At 41.0% G+C, this 25,298-nt stretch overlaps 1 long non-coding RNA gene across 1 annotated transcript; it reads left to right on the top strand.

The window, feature by feature from the left end:
- The first annotated feature begins 622 nt into the window (after positions 1-622).
- LOC123328488 lies at positions 623-7,195 on the top strand. Its single transcript, XR_006543345.2, has 2 exons — positions 623-1,254; positions 6,864-7,195. It is a non-coding gene; the product is annotated as an uncharacterized LOC123328488 (long non-coding RNA).
- Positions 7,196-25,298: the final 18,103 nt, after the last annotated feature.

The raw sequence follows: 25,298 nt of genomic DNA, 5'->3' as shown, positions 1-25,298 counted from the left end.
AGACCACATTCTGCATAATCCAGAGGTTCTCAGTGTAACGAAGCATCTTTTCCAGTATGGCCTAGACATTCCTCCTCTAGGTCTCTAATTCTTTTAGTATCAGAATGCACTAAGAGTCGGACACGACTGAACAACTTCACTTTCACTTTTCACTTTCATGCATTGGAGAAGGAAATGGCAACCCTCTCCAGTGTTCTTGCCTGGAGAATCCCAGGGACAGGGGAGCCTGGTGGGCTGCCGTCTATGGAGTTGCACAGAGTCAGACACGACTGAAGTGACTTAGCAGCAGCAGCAACAGAAATGTGCGGGCATCCACAAATTGAATTCCACTTCTTTGGAAGATGAACATTACCAGGGATGACTGCCTTGGAACAGTGGGTGCATTTCAGATCCCAGTTCAACAAGCAGGTGCCCTTCGCTATCAGCCCACAGCATTGCCTCAGTCTTCTCTGAAATTTCACAGCAGTTCTTAGCAACTTTTCTGGTCTTGATAGAAGGAGGGCCCTAACAAGATGAGGTCGCTTTGCCTGCCTGATGGTGTTATAGGCGCCTCCCTTTTAGGAGTTTTTAAACAAAATCTACATGCTTAGCACCCCATTTTTGTTCAAGAGCACTCCATCTTTGCCCACTGTTTGCCTCTCCATCTTCTGTCTTCCGAGGATAGATCTCCCAGGCAGGTTCTTGGGGGCATTTTGAAAATTGAATTTGGAGGAAAGGCTGCAGCCAAGAAGCCCTCAGGCTAGAGCTGGTGAAGAAATCTCTCAGAGAGAACCCCTGATTTTATCTGGGCAGGTGACCTTCCAGAATGTCCAGCTTCCTTCGCAGTAAGGTGTGGCCATGTGGTGTGGCCATGTGATGTAGCCACATGACTAAGTTCTGCCAATGGGATGTGAGCCAAAATATTGTGTGCCGCTTCTGGGTTAAGCCTTTAAGAGTAAGGGGTGTGTCTACCCTTTCCCTCTTTCTACTAGCAGGGACACGGGTGGGAGAACGAACCATCCTGGTCACAAAGATGAGGGAAGCATCCAAAAGATGACGGAGCAACAAGAGGGGAAAAGCTTTGCCAAGGAAAGTCACTATACTCCACAGGAGAGAGAGAGAATCTTCTAACGTGTCAAAGCCATTGGATACCACTTCCTGCCTGCTTGAATGGATTTTCTCCCCATATCAAAGTCTGTGTCAGCCTGTGGAGGCCACCTCTCAGTGCTCCCTGCCCCACTGAAATGAACCAGGGCAGGTTTGGGGTACCGCAAGGTATGATTTGTTCTACACTTTCTTTCTCTTCTCTCTCTCTCCTGGGGTTCTTAGATAAGTTCTCTTTGAAAAGCATTACACCATGTTCTTTCTCTCGTTCTGTTCTCCGCTCTAAGCTTTCAGTCAATCAATCAATCTTCCTCCCTCTCTCTAAGGCTCTGTTATTAAGCTCACCACCTTTGTGTTGCTGGCATCTATTAAGGCTGCAATTCTGTTGTTCTGCTTTTCATTCCCAGCTGACTTGTGGCACGGTAGAATGGGGCAATTTATAGCCTTCAGAAAACCCTACCTCCACTTACATGGGAAAAGGACAGGCTCTCTCACGTAAAACCACTGTGAAGATTACTTTTCTAAGAAAACAAACTTCTCACTGCCATATCTCACAACACAGCTACTCTTGGAAGAACTAACCGGATCTCAGCTGGATTCAAAGACTGAAATCAGCCCCACCCCGTCCCTATGGAAAAGCTAGCAGGTGTCGGGGAGGTGGGCTGGAGGGTGGGATGTGTGTAGGTTGTGAAGAGCTATTCACTCAAGCCAGAGAAAACTGTATGTTGAAACAGAACAATTAGTAGCCCAGGCAAACCACTGGCACCAGCAAGATGCTGCAAGAGTTACAGTGGCCTCTGTACTGGAAGGCAGAACATGGTTTTGTGAAACCTAGGAGCAAGCTGTCTTTGCAGAACTTGGCTTGCAGCTGGTATTGCGGAGGTCTCTCAGCAGACAGCAGGACTCCAGGCAGCAGGCATAAGCTTAAGCACCCTAGAATAGTGACTCACCCAGAGGCGATTTTGGCTTACCAAGGGACATGTGGCAATGTCTGGAGATATTTTAGATTATTATAATTGGGAGATGCTAATGGTATCTAATGAGTAGAGGTCGAGGATGCTGCTAAATGTTCTAGAAGGCACAGAGCAGCCCCTACACAGAGACACATAATGGAAAGTTGCCCAGCGTAAACACCAGCAGTGCCAACACAGAGAAACCCTGCCCTGGAGATAAACCTTTATAGCGCTGGGCAGTATCTCAGCAATGTCAGGGGTGCTGAGCTGTCTGCCAAGATACAGGCTTGAAAAGGAAGCTAAGACCTGGCCCTGATTACCCAAGCTGGGCCGCGTGTCAGAGGAGCAGGATGGCATCCCATCTAATCAGACAGGGCACAATGTCATAGTCAGACTAGAAGCAGAGTACATTAAGCCCAATCTACAGGGTATCCCCGGAGAAGACAATGGCACCCCACTCCAGTACTCTTGCCTGGAAAATCCCATGGACGGAGGAGCCTGGTGGGCTGCAGTCCATGGGGTTGTGAAAAGTCGGACACAACTGAGCAACTTCACTTTCACTTTTCACTTTCATGCATTGGAGAAGGAAATGGCAACCCACTCCAGTGTTCTTGCCTGGAGAATCCCAGGGATGGGGGAGCCTGGTGGGCTGCCATCTATGGGGTTGCACAGAGTCATACACGACTGAAGCGACTTAGCAGCGGCAATGACAAAATCAACTCAGTATTATACTCATACGGATTTCTTGGCCAATGGTCTGCTAAATCAAAGAAGAATTATTATTACTATTTAACACATATATAGTGCTTACTACCGGAGAAGGCAATGGCACCCCACTCCAGTACTCTTGCCTGGAAAATCCCATGGACAGAGGAGCCTGATAAGCTGCAGTCCATGGGGTCGCTAAAAGTTGCACACGACTGAGCGACTTCACTTTCACTTTTCTCTTTCATGCATTGGAGAAGGAAATGGCAACCCACTCCAGTGTTCTTGCCTGGAGAATCCCAGGGACGGGGGAGTCTGGTGGGCTGCCGTCTTGGGGTCGCACAGAGTCGGACACAACTGAAGCGACTTAGCAGCAGCAGCAGCAGCAGCACAGGGTATTCCACTAGAATAGTTTGAACTCCTCCAGGAAGCCAGGAGAAATGTTCTAGCACAGGATTTCCAACCTTGATCTATAAACCTTTCAGAGGTTAGGGAAGATAAGGGGATCTTGAGATTCCTCAAATTACATGCAAAGTTATCTGTCTTTGCATTTTCCTGGGGTAAGCGTCCAAAACTTCTTTCAGGTTCTAAAAGCGGGTATCAGACCTAAACGTCAAAACCACTGCCGAAAGCCTAGTGCATCAGGATAAGCCTGCAGGAGGGGAAGAGGCAGGATAAGGTGCATGCTTAGTCGCTTCAGTGGGGTCCAACCCTTTGGGACCATATGGATTGTGGCCCTTCAGCTTCCTCTGTCCATGGGATTCCCCAGGCAAGAATACTGGAGTGGGTTGCCATTCCCTTCTCCAGGGGATCTTCCCGACCCAAGATCAAACTTGGGTCTCCCCATTGCAGGCGGATTCTTTACTGTCTGAGTTACCAGGGAAGCCCAGGATAACAGCTAGCAGAAATTAAACACTTACTGTTTACCAGGTACTGTTTTGTTGCCTGACTTGGATTAACTCATTTAATCCTCATAACAATCTTATGAAGCAGATACTTTTTCAATCCCATTTTATAGATGAAGAAACCAAGACTAAACTTTCTCTAAGGCAATGCTTCCCAACCTTCCTCCTATCACGGCATACACATACAAAAGCTATTACATAGAAAAATAATTAGAATAGGAGAGTTTGGTAAATTTGCCATAAATAAGATCAGTTGATAAAGTAAAATTGCACATCTGTGTTTCAGCAACAAATAATTAGAAAAAAATTTTTTAAAAGTACCAATCTTTTTAAAAAGTATAGTCTATGAGCAATTAATGGAGAAGGCAATGGCACCCCACTCCAGTACTCTTGCCTGGAAAATCCCATGGATGGAGGAGCCTGGTAGGCTGCAGTCCATGGGGTCACTAAGAGTCGGACATAACTGAGCAATTTCACTTTGATTTTTCACTTTCATGCATTGGAGAAGGAAATGGCAACCCACTCCAGTATTCTTGCCTAGGGAATCCCAGGGATGGGGAAGCCTGGTGGGCTGCCATCTATGGGGTCGCACAGAGTCGGACACGACTGAAGCGACTTAGCAGCAGCAGCAGCAGCAGCATGAGCAATTAAAAAATGAATACACCACTATAATTATATCCAGTTACCCCATGTCAAGCAAGAGTACATTAACCCCATTTTACAGATGAATAAACTGAGGCACAGAGAGGTTAAGTAACCTTCTCAGAGTCACACAGCTAAGGGGCTCAGCCTTGGAAAAAAGATGCCAATTATAATGGCAACAAGTTCTATGGTACCATGGAATAAATCTAACAAAATTGTTCAAGATCTTTACAGAGAGATCAAAAAGCTTTAGTAATTTACATCAAAGGCACAGTGAAGTAAGGGGATGAGGATGCTTATGGCCAGAGACAACCAGGCCAGAGGCTCCTACAGCCTATGTTCACTCCTTACCTAGCTTCCTTGGCCTCCTCAGGTGTGAGAGTTTAAAAACTGATGCCCATTCAGAACACATGAGTTTGCTTACATGGCACACCAGACAGAACATTCTGCTATTATCATTAAAGTAATTTAATTAGTAGTAACAAATTTTCCAATAAAGTAAACATAAGGTCCAACTATTTCTCAAGGCAAGCACAGTCGAACACTGAAGACAGTTCCAATCATACATGAAATCTAGCAGAATAGAAAAATAAAGGGAATATTACCCAACTCATTACCTAAGGCTAGCACAACCCTGGTACTAAAACCAGAAAAGACCTAGGAAAATGAGTTTTCAGGCCACTGTTAGATCGAAAGACAAAACATAATTGTAAATCTACCCTTTAGCAATAAATATATAAAAGACACAATTTAAAGAAAGATACTAGTTACAGTAGAAACAAAAAACTTAAGGCACTTGGAATAGATCTAACAAGTGATGGGCAAATCCTTTATGGAAAAAAATCAAGAAACATCAGTAAAGGACATTAGTGAGGAAGTAAACAATATTTTGCTAAAATTACCTCTAGAGTTAATGATATTCTATGCATAAAACATGACAAGCTGCTTCTAAGATACAGGAGAGCAAAAAGCCAAGAATGGCCAAAACAATCCTGGAGAAGAATCAGGAGAATCAATGGTCCTACTACCAGATATGAAGATTTGTTATAAAGTAATTAATAATTATCAACATGTTATCAGTTTAGAGATAGCTCAATGGAACAAAACCACGTTCAGAATAAGACCTATGAATCTGTTTATATAAGGAAAATTTATGCATGACATTGTGGACTAGGATGAGGAGATGGACTATTCAATGTTAATAATTAGCCATACAAGGGAAAAAGTTATGAACTATCTAATAACTGTACACAGAAATCACTTCTCCAGAGAAACAGGACTTAAAGATAGAACTTGAAAACTTCAGAAGAATACGTAGAGCATTATCTTTCTTGCTTTGAAGCAACAAAGGATTTCTTAACATAAAACTGGAAGCATAAATTCAACTACATTAAAATAATAAAACTGCTATTCCTCAAAGAATATCAATATCAAGAGAGTGAAAATAAAAGTCAAAAACTGGAGGAAGATACTCATTACACATGTAGTGGACTCATGGTTAGTAACCAGACATATGACCTCCTTTGAATCAATAAGAAAAAGATATAACTCTAATATAAAAATGGACAAATATTAACATTCTTGCACAGAAGAACACATCTGTATGGTAAATAAACTTCATTAGTTACTGCTGCTGCTGCTGCTAAGTCGCTTCAGTTGCGTCCGACTCTGTGCGACCCCATAGATGGCAGCCCACCAGGCTCCTCTGTCCCTGGGATTCTCCAGGCAATAACACTGGAACGGGTTGCCATTTCCTTCTCCAATGCATGAGTGAAAAGTGAAAGTGAAGTCGCTCAGTCGTGTCCAACTCCTAGCGACCCCATGGACTGTAGCCTACCAGGCTCTTCCATCCATGGGATTTTCCAGGCAAGAGTACTGGAGTGGGGTGCCATTGCCTTCTCCATCATTAGTTACTAGAGAAATACAAATTCTTGTTTTATACCCACCAGATTGACAAAAATTTTAGTCTGACAATGGCAAGTGTTGGTGAGAACTTGTAATAATGGCAGCCATCCTGCAGCGATAGGTAGTAATCTGGAACTATCTATTAATAGTAAAACTGAGCCTGTGCATTAAAGCTACCACCCAGTGATATCTCTTCCCATGCAGTAAGCAGACTTCTAAGATGGCTCCCAATGGTCTCCACCTCCTGGTTTCCATAGCCGTGTGCAATTCCCTCACACCTAGTGCTTTGCTTCTAATAGAATACAGCAAGAGGGATGGGATGCCATCCTGAGATTAGGTTTCAGAAACGGGACTTCTGCCTAGCTCTTATCCTCTGTCTCTTCTTGTTTTCTTGCGAGAAGCAAGTTGTTGTGTTTTTTTTTTTAATATTTATTAATTTCTTTTTGCCTAAAGAGAGTACATTTTGTATTTAGAGAAATAAAATATTAGTTTTCAGGAGTTGCTTGTGGAGAATGATCAATAAACGCCTTATCAATGGCCGGATACTGATACCAGGGACCCTTGCCTCTTGAACGCATTAATCTTCATACTTTCAGCTCCTTTAACCATAATTCAGCCTTTTCAGCTTCAATTTGAATGACAGTTATTGTTCTTTCATGATTCTTTTCAGGACCAACAAAGAAAGTTTGGGCAATCCATCTTGATACACAATCCTTGAAAAGTTTCTCTGCCCACATGCCAAGGAACCAAGGCCTGCAGAGAACAGAGAAACCAAGCAGACTTCAGCCCAAGAGCCTGCGGGGGAACTAATCCCCTCCAACAGCCACGTGGAGTGAGGTTGGAAGTGAATTCTTCCCCAGAAGACGATTGCGGTTCCTGGCCCACCCCTTGATAGCAGCCTTGTTAGATTCCCAAGCCAGAGGACCCAACTAAGCCACATCTGGATTCCTGACCCATAGAAACTGTGAGATAATAAATGAATGCTGTTTTAAGCTGTTTAAATTGAGGGGGGGTGTAGTTTTTAATGCTGCAGTAGATAATTATTACATCTGAGTATAAATCTTAGCAGAGCACTCTCCAGCAAGTGCAGCAAGACACACTGCTATGTGGAGTGTGGATTACAAGTGAGCCCAGAAACTGCTCCTTCTATCCACAGGGATGCAAAGAACAGGTAGGTCAAGGCACGCCCAGGATAAGCAGAATTCAAGAGCATATTGTCGCCAGCCAAGGGCAGTTTCATTTGTCTACCCATGTGTCATATGATGTTATTGGGTTTCGTGTGTACAAGCCATGATGGGCAAAATGTAGGAAAGCAATGGATTAGAAAACAACTTGCATTTCTTCCAGAATGTGCTTGGTAATTTAAATTTCCCATGACAGTGTTCTCAATGTTTCATCACCTGGGAACTTACTAAAACTGCAAATTTTCAGACTCCATCTCAGACCTAAATCAGGCACTCTAGGAAGGAGTCCTGTCAATCGGTTTTCTTAAAAAGCTTCCAGGTGATTGTGATACAAGCTGAAGTCTGAGAAACACTGTTGCAGGAGTTTGTGCCTTTCACCTGGTTTCAAATTTATTGGCAAATTATGTCCTCTTTCCAATTGCTAATGTTGTTAGTGTTTTCTCCTCTTGGGCAACTCTGAAGCTTTATCACTGCTACTGCTACTGCTAAGTCACTTCAGTCATGTCCGACTCTGTGCGACCCCATAGATGGCAGCCCACCAGGCTCCCCTGTCCCTGGGATTCTCCAGGCAAGAACACTGGAGTGGGTTGCCATTTCCTTCTCCAATGCAGGAAAGTGAAAAGTGAAAGTGAAGTCACCCAGTCGTGTCCGACCCTCAGCGACCCCATGGACTGCAGCCCACCAGGCTCCTCTGTCCATGGGATTTTCCAGGCAAGAGTACTGGAGTGGGTGCCATTGCGTTCTCCGTTATCACTACTATTAGTCTTTTCAAAAGACTATACTTAACTGTTCCTTTACTTTCTATTTATTAATTATTTTCTCTTATTATTTCCATCCTTCTGCCTTCTTAAGAATTATTCTGATATTCTGTTCCTGTTAACCAAATATTTGGGGGCACTTTTAACCAAATATTTGGCTCAGATTGATTGGGGGAGGTGGTGGATAACAGTGATGATATAAATTCTGGCCTCAAACACATGTGATGACAAACTTGTGGTCAGATATTCTCCAAGTATTTTCCCCCGTTTTTACATTTTATTTAGATCTAAGGACAAAGGTAAATTCCCTCCACTATCCCCCTTTCTACGGCACCCCACCCTCACACCACATCCCTGGTCAACACTCTTGAATGTACCTAGAACAACCTTTCTGGAATTCTGGCTTCATATGGATATTTTCCTGTCTATCATCTCGGCTTTTTACAGGCTTCATGCTTTTATCTGTCCTCCTCAGCATATGGCCAGACACCTCCGGCAAATAGCATCATGTCATAGGCTTACTTCTCTGAATTTTTACTTTCTTGTTATTTATTGGAAGGATATTCCTTCTTTTCCCAATAGGTCAGCCAAGTGCTTTTAAGGATTTTGGGGGGAAGATCCCCAACTTTTTCCCTTTGGGCTTCCCTTTGGCTCAGCTGGTAAAGAATCTGCCTGTAATGAGGGAGACCTGGGTTTGATCCCTGGGTTGGGACGATCCCCTGGAGAAGGGAAAGGCTACCCACTCCAGTATTCTGACCTGGATCAGTCCAAGGAATGTATAGTTCATGGGGTCGCAAAGAGTAGGACGTGACTGAGCGACTGTCACTTTTCACTAAAGTTTATTTTACGCAGAACTTTTAGTTCCATAGTGGAAGGCTTCTCTGGACATCTAGTCTTCCGTATAACCAGAAATGGAAGTCATCATATTTGTAACATTCTGTTTGTCTTTTCCTAACTTTTAAAGTGGAATGCTTATCTCATTCTTCAGGTTAAAATTTTGAGTGTTTTCCATCACTATGCAACATTACTATTGCATAGTGCAACGCAGAATGCTCTTTGTATATAATTTCACAAAACTTCATGAGATGTGTACTATCAGTATTCCTCATTTTATCAATGAAGAAACTGAAATGAAAAATTAATCTCCCTAGGATCACAAAGATAGGTAGCCTGCAGGGAAATAAGGATTCCAACCCAGGTCTACCTGCATTCAAAATGAAGTTCTTGTAACTAATTTGATGTATTTTATAGGGGAAATGGGGGGCAACATTTGAAAGGAGGGGGAAAAGGGGAAAATGACATCGTTTGGTTTAGAGTGTTAGAATAAAAAGTATCTCACAATTTGAATTAACGGAGAGAACAAGAAGCAGGTTATTAAGGGAATAATAACAACCCAACCCAAATTCAGAGAACCCAGTGCAAACTGAAAGAGTGTGGCAAGCAGTAACAGGTGTGCCTGGATTGTGGGCGGCTTCCCAGGCACTCACAGCCACCCGTCTTTCCCTGCCTAATTCAAATCGCTACTAATTTGTGCTTTCCTGGCAATATCTCAATTTGCAGAAAGAAAGAAACAAATTTTAATCCAAATGGCCATGTTTGTAATGTATAGAGCCATCACTGGCAAACATATTTTTAGCCCCAAATAAAATAGTCTCTTCTGCTAATCCCAGACCTTGGCTCCAAGCCAACTGGCTTCTTGCTTTTATTATTTGCAACAGAATCCAGGATTCAGAGGGAATAAAAGAGCCGAACAAGAATATAACTCCTGATAATATTGTCTCTGCACCTTGCGCACTTATCCTTTTTGTCTCTCCCCAGGGGAAAAGCAGTTATTCTTACTTATGCTAAATCCAGTTGTTCCCCACCGAGGCCATGTAAAACTTGGCACCAAGTACGTGGGGGAATAAAAAGTCAAGGCAGTGGGAGGTGCTCACACTAAAGCAACAGGCGGCCTCAAAGCCCCAAACTGTTCCATCCATTTTCTCCTAAAAATAAAGGGTTCTATTCATCAAAAACTTTTATATATTCCTGTGATTTTTCTTACCAGAAAAAAGCCAACATGATATGCAGGCAAAGAATAACAACTCCTGATTCACAAACCATGCTATCCTTTCATTTCCCAGAGTAAGCAAATAATCCAGACAGAGGACGAGCAGGAGAGGCTCAGCGTTTGCTGTACTCACCAGACAAAAAAAAAAGTCTTCTGCAAAAAGGGATCTGACCTCAAATTAGACATCTAAATTGTTAGGTTGAAAGGAAACTGTCTCCCTTCTGTATACCCATTTAATGAAATTAATTACACAACCCATACTTGTGAGAGATGGTTGAACTTTGTTTTAACGTAATTTCTAAATATCATAGATTTCTTGTCATTTTTTTCCCAGGCAAGAAGAATTGATTAGTTAGAATTCACCAGGATTTAAAGATGATTTAGACTTTATTTCTACTCTCTCTCCCATTTCCTCTCAATCTTTAACAATGATCTTTCTGTTGTAAATCTAAATTATTTTGTGCTTTAGAATGTTTCCTCTAACACAATGTTAGCTAAAAATTTTAAAGAGTTAAGACATCACAATTCCACCTCACTAAAAGTCCACTGGCTTCCATTCTCCAGGCTTTGTTTATGCCCTGAATTTGCATGCATTCATTTTACATAGTCATAATCCTAGCATGGTTTGGGTTTTTTATTTCTCTTATTGAAGTATAGTTGACTTACAATATTGTATTAGTGTCATGTATACAGCATAGTGATTCAGAGTATTTGCAGGTTATATTCCATTGTATTTTATGATAAGATACTGGGTAGAATTCCCTGTGCTATACAGTATATCCTTGTTGCTTATCTGTTTTATATATCATAGTTTGTGTCTATTAATCGCATACTCCTAATTTGTCCCTCCCCATCCCTCTCCCCTTTGTTTACCAGAAGTCTGTTTTCTATATCTGTGAATCTGTTTAGCATATCCATTCATTTATATTATATTTTATATTCCACATACAAATGATATCGTACAGATTTGTCTTTCTCTGTCTGACTTACTTCACTTAGCATAATAACCTCCGAGTCCATCCATGTTGTTGCAAATAGCAGAATTTCTTCTTTTTTTTTTTTTTTTTTTGTGGCTGAGTAGTATCTCATTCGGAGAAGGCAATGGCACCCCACTCCAGTACTCTTGCCTGGAAAATCCCATGGATGGAAGAGCCTGGTAGGCTACAGTCCATGGGGTCGCTGAGGTTTGGACACGACTGAGCGACTTCACTTTCACTTTTCACTTTCATGTAGTGGAGAAGGAAATGGCAACCCACTCCAGTGTTCTTGCCTGGAGAATCCCAGGGACAGGAAGCCTGGTGGGCTGCCGTCTGTGGGGTCGCACAGAGTCAGACATGACTGAAGCGACTTAGCAGCAGCAGCAGCAGTATCTCATTGTATGTATATGTATGTGACTGTATGTGTATGTATATATACATACACACACACACCACATCTTCTTTATCCATTCAGCTGGTGATGGACACTTTGGTTGCTTCCATACATTGGCAATTGTAAATAATGCTGCATGAACATTGGGGTGCATGCATCCTTTCAAATTAGTGTTTTTGGTTTCTTTTGGATATATACCCAGAAAAGGACTAGCTGAGTCATATGGTAGTCCTATTTTTAGTTTTTAAAGGAAACATAATTTTTTTCATAGTGGTTGCCCCAATTTACACTCTCAACAACAGCGTAGAGGAGTTCCATTTTCTCCACGGCCTCTCCAACATTTGTTACTTATAGACTTTTTGATGATAACCATTCTGACTGATGTGAGATGATACTTTGCTGTGGTTTTGATTTGCATTTCTCTTAAAATTAGTGGTTAAATATCTTTCCACGTGCTTGTTAGCCATCTCTATGTTTTCTTTGAAAAAATATCTATTCTAGTCTTATGCCCATGTTTTGATTGGATTATTTGTTTTTGAAATTGAGTTATATGAGCTGTTTGTATATTTTGGATATTAACCCTTGGTCAGTCACATGATTTGCAAGTATTCTCTCCCATTTCATAGGTTGTCTTTTCATTTTGTTGACGGTTTCCTTTGCTGTACAAAAGCTTTTAGGTTTAGTTAGGTCCAATTTGGTTTTTGCTCTTATTTCTTTTGCCTTAGGAGACTGATCCAAGAAAATAGTGCTATGATTTATGTCAAAGAGTATTCCAGCTATGTTCTCTTTTAGGAGCTTTATGATTTCAGATGTTAAGTTTAGGTCTTGAAACCATTTGAGTTTGTTTTTGTATACGGTGTGAGGAAGTGTTCTAATTTCATTGATTTACATGTAGCTCCAGTATTCCTGCCTGGAAAATCCAATGGACGGAGGAGCCTGGTAGGCTACAGTCCATGGGGTCGCTGAGGGTCGGACATGACTGAGGGACTTCACTTTCACATGTAGCTATACAGTTTGCCTAGCACTACTTGTTGAAGAGACGTCTTTTTTCCATTGTATATTCTTGCCTCATTTGTCATAGATTCAGTTCAGTTCAGTCGCTCAGTCGTGTCCGAGTTGTCTGTAAGTGCATTGATTTATTTCTGGACTCTCTAGTCTGTTCCATTGATCTATGTGTCTGGTTTTGAGCCAATACCATGCTGCTTTGATTACTATAGCCTTGTAGAATAGTCTGAAGTCTATGAGGTTTATACTTCTCTCTTTGTTAGTTTTTCTCAGGATTACTTTGGCAATTTGAGGTCTTCAGTGGTTCCATATAAATTTTATGATTATTTGTTCTAATTGTTTGAAAAATGTCCTGGGTATTTTGATAGGGATTGCATTAAATCTTTAGATTGCTTTGGATAGTATGGCCATGTTAATAATATTAGCTTTTAAAATCTCTACTATTTTATTTATCTGCCATTTCCACTGCCCTCCCACACACACCATATCCTATTCATTAATATCCTACTCAAGGACTGGAAAAGGAAAAATTTCAAACTAATATTTTAATTATTTGATTAAAGGTAGTTGCCCATACTTATAAAAAGAGTATATTTAGATTGATGTTGGAGATAATTGTGAAAATGAAGTGAGTAGATTATGGGTTTCATGTATCTTACATGTAAAGTGGAAAGAATCAGTTATGTAGAACAATCTAATAATGAAGCTATTTCAAAGATTGGTTGTATTTTGGGTTGGACTGTTTCCTGTGGACAGAGGTCATAAAAATCTTGCACTGTAACTCAGGAAATCTGTATCATAAATCATCCTGGAGCTCAAATATCAGCATTTTAAAGAGGATTCTGGTGCTATGCTGCACAGGTTGTAAGAAACTTAACTACGATACTCAAGTATTGTTATATAGCAGAGAATACTTTGCAATATCCAGTGAGGCTTTCTCCCCAAGGTTTCTTGTAACTATTTCACTCCCTCTTCCTTTCAGACAGCAGGCAACTCTGCATGCTCACTGTCTTTAGCAAGAGAGTGTATAAAGGCAAGAACAAAGAAACCATTGTTTACCTTTGAGTTCCGTTTTAGATTCTTAAAACTAAGAAGAGAAATGAAACTAATTTTGGAAGTAAATTGTCCAGTGCAGGAGCCAGACTGGTTGAGAGAGGCAAGGCTGTTTGTGTTGTCTAAAAGGGTTCAATATGGAGAACATGAAGCCACAACACCCAGAGAGGAGAAGCTTAAATGAACACATAAGGGCAGCTTACCTATCTTTTAAAAGTGAATTTGGCGCAGGTGATGGGAAAGAAGATTCTAGAAGAACTTATCCAGGACTTGGGTTTCATTCAGCCTGGCTAAACCATGTGTGACAGAGTGCAGATTGTTGAATGAAAGCTAGCATTTGGCAGGCTCCTGGACAGAGGAGCCTGGCAGGCTACAGTCCGTGGGGTTTCAAAGAGTCGGACACAACTGAGCACTCATGCATGGACAGAAGGGGCTGTGCACGGGCCGAGGGGTGTGGCTGAGGAGAGGGCAAACCTCACAGAGAAGTGCTGCATCCAGCACTGTTCCTGAGCAGACTGAGATACTGCAGCTGGGGTGTGGGGCTTCAGGTAGATCTTGTCTTAGACTAGATTAGGGCATCCCCAGCCTGCCTCCTGGGGCTTCCCAACTGGCACTAGTGGTAAAGAATCTCCCTGCCAATGCAGGAGATGCAAGAGATGCAGGTTCAATCCCTGGGTCAGGAAGATCCCCTGGAGAAGGCAATGGTAACCCACTCTAGAATTCTTGCCTGCAAAAATCTCATGGATAGAGGAGCCTAAAGGGCTACAGTCCATAGGGTCGCAAAGATCCATACACGGCTGAGCACACATTATTGTACTGTATTTGAACCTGCCTCTTTAGCACAGTAGGCAACACACCAGTGTCATAGGTTAGGGCATACTATCAGATCCAGGGTACTCCTGCATGGTTCAGGAAATGCGATCAAGAGTCTCTGACCCTCAAAGAGGAAGTGGGAGTGACTACCTGGGCCCCTGAAGGAGGAAGAGGCACAGTGTAGACCAACTCAGAATTACTGGGGTTAGTTCATCAGCCAGGGAGGCAATAAAAATAAAGGAGATCACCCAGGACTCTGTGGGCCTCAGGAAGGGTGAACATTTCACAGGCCAGAGCTCCTTCTTGATCCCCATTCCTCTCCATGAGGGAATATATATCCCTCTGGGAGAAAGGAAGAACAGGGGAGGAAGAATTCCATATCTGATGTGTATTTATCCAAGAGAAACTGAGTTGAAACCGAAGATGACAGGTGAGTTAGAAAAACATCTTTGCAAATCAGAGTCCTAAGACTCTCAAGTTCATACTATCTATACAAGGATGAATGTGCAAAGAGACCTTGGAAAAATCCAAATAATTAGACCTTAGGAAGACCAGAATGGGCAGTTGGGTTGACCATGGGAGCTTCACACTGGTATTTGGCCATTAATGTGATTCAGCTTCTTGCTCTTCACGTGTTTGCTCCCTTGTTCCTTCTCTCCTCTTCTAGCTGATTCTTTCTGTGTGTGCAGACCAGTTTGCCTAAAGAATGAATTGCATTGGCCCAGCTCATCTGTTCACACCAAGTCTCACCATAGTCAGGCAGCCCGAAGTCTCCCCTGTGTCAGTCTCATCACATGACACATACACCCAACCTCCCCAACTCCCCAACCCCCATGCAGGTACTCGTGTATATGTGAAGACCAGCTAAAGTTGAGCAAGGCAAACTTGATGAATGATATTCCCAGTATCTACAGGTAAAACATGGAAGAAAAATATTCATTTTACAAGTCCCTGGAACCTAGATTTTTCCTGTTCGTGAACTTGAACTTAAATGAGGAAGTATGTGTGAGTGCTTCATACATGTCTTGGAGCCTTCAGTGTTGACTGTCATTATCAACAAAATTAGCTCAGAACAAAATCTTGGTTTTTAAGTCTCTTTGAAATTCTGTTTAATTTATTTTATTTTATTTTTTTTTGGCTTCCTCGGGAATTTGCTAATCATTCTCTGCAATTATTCCACACATGTAAATCCTACTTCTCTTTCTTTTGGACGCTCCACAGACTCTAGGGGAGTGTTAAGTACATAAAAACTGCTTCAGTGATAGAATATTTTCAGTTATTCATTTGCTTTGCTAGGTATTAATTAAATCAAACTGAAAGTTTATTGAATTGGATTTATTCAATTGAATTGAGATTTCCTGTTAATAAGACAGTAATCACTTGAATTTTACTAATGAACACCTCCAGAGCACTGAGATTCACTGTTTGTAGTCTCTCAGACATGCCAGCCTCTTTCATGCCTGCCTGTCTTTGCTCATGCTGCTGCTGCTAAGTCACTTCAGTCGTGTCCGACTCTGTGCAACCCTATGGACTGCAGCCTACCAGGCTTCTCCATCCATGGGATTCTCCAGGCAAGAACACTGGAGTGGGTTGCCATTTCCTTCTCCAATGCATGAAAGTGGAAAATGAAAGTGAAGTCGCTCAGTCATGTCTGACTCTTAGTGACCCCATGGACTGCAGCCTACCAGGCTCCTCCATCCATGGGATTTTCCGGGCAACAGTACTGAAGTGGGGTGCCATGCTATTAACCTGGAAAGCATGTTTTCATTCTCTCAAAGTGTTGTGCAAAGTCCACCTTCTTTATGAAGTATTTTTTCAATACCACCTTAAGATATAATGGACCAATCCCTTCTTCTGGCTTCTCTAAACTTTGTGACTACTTTAGTAGTTTATTTTTTATTAATTATATGACCACCTCTTCATCAGAGTGTAAACTCCATGAATTCAAGAACTATATTTTATTAATCTTTGAACTTCCAACATCTTCCATGATTCTTTGGATGTCGTGATCACTTCTTAGTGTACATTGAATGTCAAATGGCTACTGGACACCCACCAAGTGGTCTTACAGCTAATGTAATAGGAAAGCACATTTACATAACTTGTCAAAGGTAAGAGAGCTCATCAGAGAATCAAGGGTCACAATGTGATGCCAGCCTTTCTATGCTGCAAGCATTCTTACATGGAGAATAAAAAAAGATACATCAGCATAGAGTACCAAATGGTTTCAGACCTACTTTATGAATCTAAAAGATAAACCAGTCATTTTTTAAACTTTTCTTCTGGCAGACTTCAGACCTATATAAAAAACCAGGATAGTCTAGCAGAATCTCTAACTTCAAGAATTTTCAATGTATGGCAAATCTTATACCATTTATGCCCTGGTCTACTTTCTGTCTCTACTGGATTTTAGGGCTAAATCTAGACATTAAATCATTACTTCCATGAACATTACCAGATATATCTCTCAAACATAATTATGTATTAGATATAGCCATAATGTCACTAACACTAAAAGATAATACTACTTTCATAGTATCACCAAATATGCAGTCAGTGTTCAAATGAGATCCATACTTTACATTTGGTTGATGTTTTTCTTGTCTCTTTTAAACTATAGGCTCTCCCTCCCCACCCCCCCCCCGTTCCCCTTTGTAATTTATTAATTGAAATACGAGCCTGGTGGGCTGCTGTCTAAGGGGTCGCACAGAGTCGGACATGAGTGAAGTGACTTAGCATAGCATAGCATACATAGATCATCTGTCTCAATAGAGTTTCCAACAGTCTGGATTTGGTGGTTGAATCCTCACATTGTGTGAATCGTGTTCTTCTATTTCCTGTACTTCTTGTAAACTAGTAGTTACATTTTCAGCCCTGTCCAACAAAATTTTCTATGATGATAGAAATGTTCTGTATCTGCATTCTGTATCTGCATCTGTATCTGTAGTAATGTGACTGAAGGACTGAATAATTTTATTTTGTTTTAATTAATTTAAATTTACATAGACACAAATGGCTAGTGTCTACCATATAGGACAGCACATAGAGGTTAATTGAAATTTAAGTTAGGTTAATTGAAATTGAAATATAGATACATTGTTAATTGCCATTGTATTGGATTTGGGTTTGCTTGTTTATCAAGAGGAGAAGGCAATGGCAACCCACTCCAGTACTCTTGCCTGGAGAATCCCATGGACGCAGGAGCCTGGTGGGCTGCCGTCTACGGGGTCGCACAGAGTTGGACACGACTGAAGCGACTTAGCTGTTTATCAAGAATACTTCATAATGGTGAGCTTCCACCAGGGGGCGAAAAATGTCTGGTTGTTTCTGTAATGTCAGCAGCCCACTGAGAAGGTAACCTGTATCCACAAATTCATTAGAGGGTGGTAAAATGATCATATTTTATCATTCCTTCTTCATTTACTAGCCTAAATCTATCAAGTAAAGGTTTCTCTCATCAACAATTTGATTGTCCTTAGGTGTAATTAATATAGGGAAGTCAGAATAAAAGCTTGATTTTTTTTTTTTTTTTTTTTTCAGAAAAATGACTAGGTTCCCAGCATTCTCCAAAGATGAAACTTATTGGTTTTAGTGTGCTTCGTTTCACTGCTGATATTCATCTTGATGCTTGAATTGTCCCTATTGTAACCTACAGAGTCTCTTCATATTGCCTTTTGAATCCTTTTGTCATGACACCAGTAGTTTTTCATAGTGTCCTGATTTCCTAACAAGGTATCCCAAGCTTGTCACAATCATTTCCTGCCCCAATTAATTAGCTGTTTCCCCAAGAGACCTTAGTTGCTTTTGGTTGGAAGTTGTATTTAGAGACTGCAGTCTGGGTGCCAGAATAGACCAGTGAGACTGGGTTCATCATTATTCCTAGGCCTTTCCAGTAGATGGAACTAAGAAATATTTTTTAATAGAAAATGCATCATGCATTTATACTTCTAATTCAAATTTAGGATTGCATATTTTTTACTTCTCATATTTTATAATTCTTTTATGTTGAAAATCTTGGCTTCTAAAGAACACAATGACTTACTTGTTTTATCTTATTACATACATAATAGCTTAGAATATCTGTATCAATATTATCATTAGCAATATAACTGCTGGAAAAATTCAAGTTTGTTTATTTTTACCGTTCTTTTGTATTAGGGTACATTTCAGTCAAATTATTATTTTTAAAATACTTTAAAATAGTTCTCTGTGTAGTTAAGCCACCCACTCAATCCACAATTGGGTTTATTAATTTCATTTATTTTCATGTTATTTTAATCAGGTAAAACATTTACATGATTCCAAAGTCAAATATCTAAGTAACTTTGGAAATGTCTGGCTTCTATTACAATTCCCTCCTTTCATCCCTTCCATCTCTCTGGGACATTTTTTAAAATTAGATTTTGGTTTATCTTCCACGTAAACTGATAAATCTGAAACTTAAAAAAATTACCATGTACCTTGAGTCACAAGCATTCCCATTTTATTTCGGCAGGACCTGTCCCATTCTTCCTTTTTTACATTTGATTTGCCCAAAGTGAGGATGGTGGCAGTAACAGCCCAATGACAGTTTGCATGAGTATGGTTCTGGTCAGCGTCGAAAACGCCAAGAGGTTTCAAACTTCTTTTTATGTTTGTTACAGTCACAAGGCAGATCTGAAATCATTTCATACTCTCTGCTGATATATCGTTTGTTCTTTGAGACTCAAGATGGTTGCAGTAGTGAAACAGGAGCATCAAAACTCATATACCTTCAGTGAGGAAGGACCATGCATTTGCTAAATCCTGGAAAAAGAGAGTATTGGTGGAAATAATTTAGTCAATTACTCTAGGCCTGCAATTAATGCATTTTAGGTAACTATTATCATGCTGCTGCTGCTAAATCGCTTCAGTCATGTCCGACTCTGTGCGACCCCATAGACGGCAGCCCATCAGGCTCCCCGTCCCTGGGATTCTCCAGGCCAAGAATACTGGAGTGGGTTGCCATTTCCTTCTCCAATTCATGAAAGTGAAAAGTGAAGTTGCTCAGTCATGCCCGACTCTTAGCGACCCCATGGACTGCAGCCCACTAGGCTCCTCCGTCCATGGGATTCTCCAGGTAAGAGTACTGGAATGGGTTGCCATTGCCTTCTTGATCAACACCAAAAATACACCTGTGATAGAGCTTTGTGTGTGGGGGCCATGAAAATGCACCTCGTAGGACTGTAACTGCAGGGAGTGTAACTGACGGGGGGCAGGGGACAGGCAGCAACTGATATGCTCTGAAATCCATTGCAGTGTTTTCCAAAAAATAACATCTTCACTGAGATGGAATTTACATACCATAAAACTCATGCTTTTAAAGTATACAATTCTTTAAAATAATAAAAATAATTTAAAACCCAGAAGTTTTTTATTATGTGCATAAAGATGTATAACCATCACCATTATCTGATTCCATAACATTTTAATTACTCCAAAAGGAAGACTTGTCCCTATCAGCAGTCACTCTTCATTCTTCACTCCCTCCAGCTATGGCAAGCACTAACGTACTCTTTGTCTCCATGGATTTGCCGGGTCTTAACAAGACCCCAGCCCCTGGAACCACTGTTCTACTTTCTGTCTCTGTGATTTTGACTACTCTAGGTGCCTCATATAACTATGATCATACATCATTTGTCTTTTTGTGACTGGCTTATTTCATTTAGCATGATGTCCTCCAGGTTCCTCATCTGTAGCATATGACAGAGTCTCCTTCTTTTTAAAAGTGAATAATAATTATTCCACTCTATGTATGTGGAAACAGTGTCAGACTTTATTTCTGGGGGCTCCAAAATCACTGCAGATGGTGACTGCAGCCATGAAATTAAAAGACGCTTACTCCTTGAAAGGAAAGTTATGACCAACCTAGATAGCATATTCAAAAGCAGAGACATTACTTTGCCAACAAAGGTCCGTCTAGTCAAGGCTATGGTTTTTCCAGTGGTCATGTATGGATGTGAGAGTTGGACTGTGAAGAAAGCTGAGCACCGAAGAACTGATGCTTTTGAACTGTGGTGTTGGAGAAGACTCTTGAGAGTCCCTTGGATTGCAAGGAGATCCAACCAGTCCATCCTAAAAGAAATCAGTCCTGGGTGTTCATTGGAAGGACTGATATTGAAGCTGAAACTCCAATACTTTGGCCACCTCATACGAAGCGTTGACTCATTGGAAAAGACTTTGATGCTGGGAGGGACTGGGGGCAGGAGGAGAAGGGGACGACAGAGGATGAGGTGGCTGGATGGCATCACTGACTCGATGGACGTGAGTCTGAGTGAACTCCAGGAGTTGGTGATGAACAGGGAGGCCTGGCGTTCTGCAATTCATGGGGTCGCAAAGAGTCAGACATTACTGAGTGACTGAACTGACTGATGTATGTATACACAAACACACAAACAGTTGTCCCTCTGTTTCCATGGGGCATTGGTTCGAGGACAGCTTCCCACCCTCTATGGATGTTCAATCCCTTTAGTATACGATCAGAAGTTGATTGAATCCATGGACATGGAATCCATGGATACAGAAGACTAATTGTATATTGACTGAAAAAACTCCACATATAGGTAGACTCCCACATTTCAAACCTGTGTTGTTCAACAGTCAGCTATATATGTGTATATATGCATGTATGTGTATTCATCACTGAGGATAAAAAAGCAAGGTCATGTGATCACATGTTGGGTCACAGTATGGCGTGGAGGAAGAGTTGTTCCCCTATATAAAGGAAAGGGTTCAGGGTAGATAAAACCATATATGTCCACTACCATGGGTATCTGAAAAGTCTCAAAGTTAGGAAGGACAGATGGGCCTCATGCAAAAGAAGAACTAGGAATCCAAAAAGAATCAGGAACTAAACAAGCTATGTTCTTCACGGAGGCCCATGGCCTCTTGTCTCTGCTTTGTGTGTCTCTGTTTCATCCGTTGCTCATTCTGCAGTGCCGCTTTCTCTGCTTTTCTGTGGGGACTACAGGTGGCTGTCCCACAGCTTCTGTGTCCAATTGAAACATTTTATTGTGTTGAAGAATACTGAAAGACAGTGATCTTTTGTCTTTCCTTGTAAATTTTATATTACTAATTATAGTTATGATGCTTTACTCGTATCTTGGGCTTCCCTGGTGGCTTCCCTCGTAAAGAATCTCCCAGCCAATGAAGAAGATGTGGGTTTGATCCCTGGGTCAGGAAGATTCCCTGGAGAAAGAAAGGGAAACCCACTCCAGTATTCTTGCCTGGGACATCCCATGGACAGAGGGGCCTGGCGGGATACAGTCCATGGGGTTGCAAAAGAATCAGACACAACTTAGTGACTAAACAACAACAACTATCTTAGCCAAATAAGCTATGTGTATTATTTTTAAAGGTTCAGGAATATGTAATGTTTGGATTTGGAATAGATCTAGAGCAAAACATGGCCTCTACTGAGAGTCTGTATTTATCATTCCAGTTAAAATGTTTAGTAAGTGAAGAATATTAAAACAAACAAAAAACCAGAGACTGATGATCATCTCTTAATATCTGGTGAAAATTTCTAGAATTATATTTTGGACCAAATGTCATCCTCTACTTCAGTAATTATGTATAACAAGCAATGGAGTCAGATATAGTAAAGACACGGCTAAAGAGGCCCACTCTTTGGAAGGCTATAGTTCTCAGGGATGGGGGCCATGTATTCAGCAGATACCCACAAACTATCTACTACACTGTAGGAAACCAACAGTTTCTGCCCAAGTGTGGCACAGACAACAAGCTACCCATTAAAAGTCATGGTCCCACTTTCGTAGAGTAGCATTTGCACTGAGGATCAGCTGCTCGGCACTACATTTCCCAACACTTCTTGCATCTAAGTGCGACCATATGCTGAATGCTCACCAATGGAATGTGGGCAGAAACGATATATCCCCTCCAGGCCCGGCCACCCCCACACCTCCCCAGCCCCCACTTCATATATACTTCATGTCTGCTCTCCTACCAGCTGGACGCAGAAGACTCCAAAAGTCTAGAGAGAGATGGGTGATCTTTTATGTGAGGGCCAGCCAGGCAGTAAATATCTTGTTTTGAGAGTCATACAGTCTCTGTTAAAAGTACTCAACTCTGGAATATACACAAATATTGAATCATTATGTTGTACATCTGAAGCAAATATAATGTCATATGTCAATTATACCTCATTAAAAAATAATCGATTATTAAGTAAAATTAGAAACAACACAAGGAAAAGGAAACTACTGATCTCATTGTAGTGCAAATGCAGCCATAGACAATACAAGAATGTGTGGCTAGATTTGGTTGTCAGGTCACGTTTTAGGACAGCCTTTGTCCTGTGATCTTGGCTCCGCATATGAACTCTGGCCTCAGTTTCTTCACCTGGGAAATGAATAAATTAAACTTGATCTCAAAATCTCTGATAACTCCATGATTCTACAACTTCAGTGCATCAGCTATTATTTCCACTCAACTTCTAGCCAGGATGTAGTGTGTGTGTGTGTTTGTGCATTTTAAGAGATACATAAAAATACAGATAACCTTCTTCATAGTATCTTGTAGAAGTCAGAGAAAATTAGCTCAAAAATATATAGCAATTAACTTTTTTCCCCCAAGTTTGAGGGAAAGTAAAGGAGAAAATTGTCAAGAGAAGAAGAAAAGCATTAGGTACTTCTACAGTTTATAGAACTTATCAGATTAAATGCAACAAGCAAGTTAGTGAATGAGTTCCAAGTGTACATTCTCATTGAACCAGACCACAGGGTGTTGGAACTTGATGACAGCCATCAGACAAGAGGAAAATTGAAAGTCTTTCTTTGGGAACTTCACAGCATCATTTATTAAATAAGCACCCTGGGAGCTAAAGAATCGTTTAGCTCAATGGCAGTGAGACGCATCAAGAAGAGACGAATGACGACATGAGTCTTCCCAACAATTGAGCAGTTTGCTCAGTGGAGGAAAGTTAATGTGTTAAAAAAGAAACATCAGTTATAATGATAGTAATAATAACAAGTGAGATTTATATTTGTGTTCAGGAAACAACCTACTTTCAAAAAGCTCTAAGCACATTAACCCTCTCAACCCCACATTGGTGGAAGCCTAGCGAGTACTATGCTGGTATTCTCATTAAACTGATGAAAACCCTGTAAAGGCACTTATTCACATTTATATCTGTCCAAGTTTCACTATACCCACTAAGACATCAGAAGACATATTTTGTTGAAAATTGTATAGAAGTTATTCCACACCAAAAACAACGGTAGTAACTGATTCAGTATGACTAGTAATATAATAACAATAAAACTCACTTTTCAAACGTAAATTTTCATGTTATTTTAACCTTCACAACAGTGCAGTGAGGCTGCATTCATAATGTGAGTCCCATGTGATAGCTGAGGAAGTGGAGGCAAGGGAGATTCAGTGGCATGCCCACCCTCGCCACCTGGCTAGCAGCAAACCAAACACCAGAATCCGGGTCTCCTGACTCAGAAAATAATTCCATGTGCCGTTACTCATCATTCACAAGCAGAAGCCAGATAGGACCAGTAATGTGTTTTCAGGACTGGCACCACAAGTTGTATCTTCTAAAGCCTGTGTTTCCTTATCATGACCTTCAAAGAAGAGTGACCTTGGGTAGCAGTGGTACTTACCATTCATGGAAAGCAAGGCTGGGGGTGTAACAAGAACCGGAATGACTGAGGAGGTAAGAGGGTGCCCCTACTCATGTTTTCCTCCAACTCTGCCCAAGAACAGCCAAGCAATCTTTCAGTCCAACTCTGCAGCCACTAATCTCAATATAGACAAGAAACACAGGCTAGTTTGTCACCTTGAATGCTCTTCTCCCAGCCTTCAGCTGTCATTTCCATCACTGCTTCCTTAGGGAAGCTTTCTCTGACCTCTGGTCCTTTGTAATATGCTCTCCTTTCTCCTTCAGCACACTTAAGTTGGCTAGCAATTATATATTATTGTCATATATTATCATGCATATGTCATGTATGTCAATTATATGATTATTGTACTCTTCCCAGCTAAAGGGGTTGAAAGTTCCATGAGAGTAGAAATCATGTCTGTTTTTTGTTCTTCACCATATTTCTAGCACCTATCTGGCCATATAGCAGGTACTCATCTACTATCTGTTTGAATAAATCTGTGGATGGATGAGTGGGTGTGTGGATGGATGGATGGAAGGGTTAGTGGATAAATAAGGGAATGAATGAAAGGGTGGATGGATGGAAATTAAAGTCCAGGATTAGAGTGGCCAGGTAAAAGGCAGGAAGCCCAGTTAAATTTGAATTCAAATAAAAAATGAAAACTTTTCAGTATAAGTAGAAAGTGAAGTCATTCAGTTGTGTCCAACTCTTTGCAGCCCTATGGACACCAGGCTCCTCTGTCCATGGGATTTTCTAGGCAGGAGTACTGGAGTAGGTTGCCATTTCCTTCTCCAGGGAATCTTCCTGACCCAGGGATCGAACCCAGGTCTCCTGTATTGTATAGAGACGCTTCCATCTGAGCCACCAGGGAAGTCCCCTGTATAAGGATGTCCTACACAATATTCAGTTCATACCTAGACTAAAAAATCACTCATTGTTTATCTGGAATTAAAATGTATTTATTTTTATTTGCTAAATATAAATGTTGAAGCTGAAAGAAACCTTTGAGATGAAAGTTCAAATCATTCATTTTAAAGGAAAAAGAAATTGGGACCAAGATGTATGAGTTTCAAGGGTATTTTCCTTAATGGTAATTGTAAACATGATCTTAAAGTCTTTAAATTGTGAATTTCCTTTCCAGTCAAAGCTATGGTTTTTCCTGTGGTCATGTATGGATGTGAGAGTTGGACGGTGAAGAAGGCTGAGCGCCGAAGAATTGATGCT

The sequence above is a fragment of the Bubalus bubalis genome, chromosome 2, assembly GCF_019923935.1.
Source record: "Bubalus bubalis isolate 160015118507 breed Murrah chromosome 2, NDDB_SH_1, whole genome shotgun sequence".
Classification (NCBI taxonomy): Eukaryota; Metazoa; Chordata; class Mammalia; order Artiodactyla; family Bovidae; genus Bubalus; species Bubalus bubalis.
Note: the sequence above shows the minus strand (reverse complement) of the source record. Positions and strands in the feature narration are given on the sequence as shown.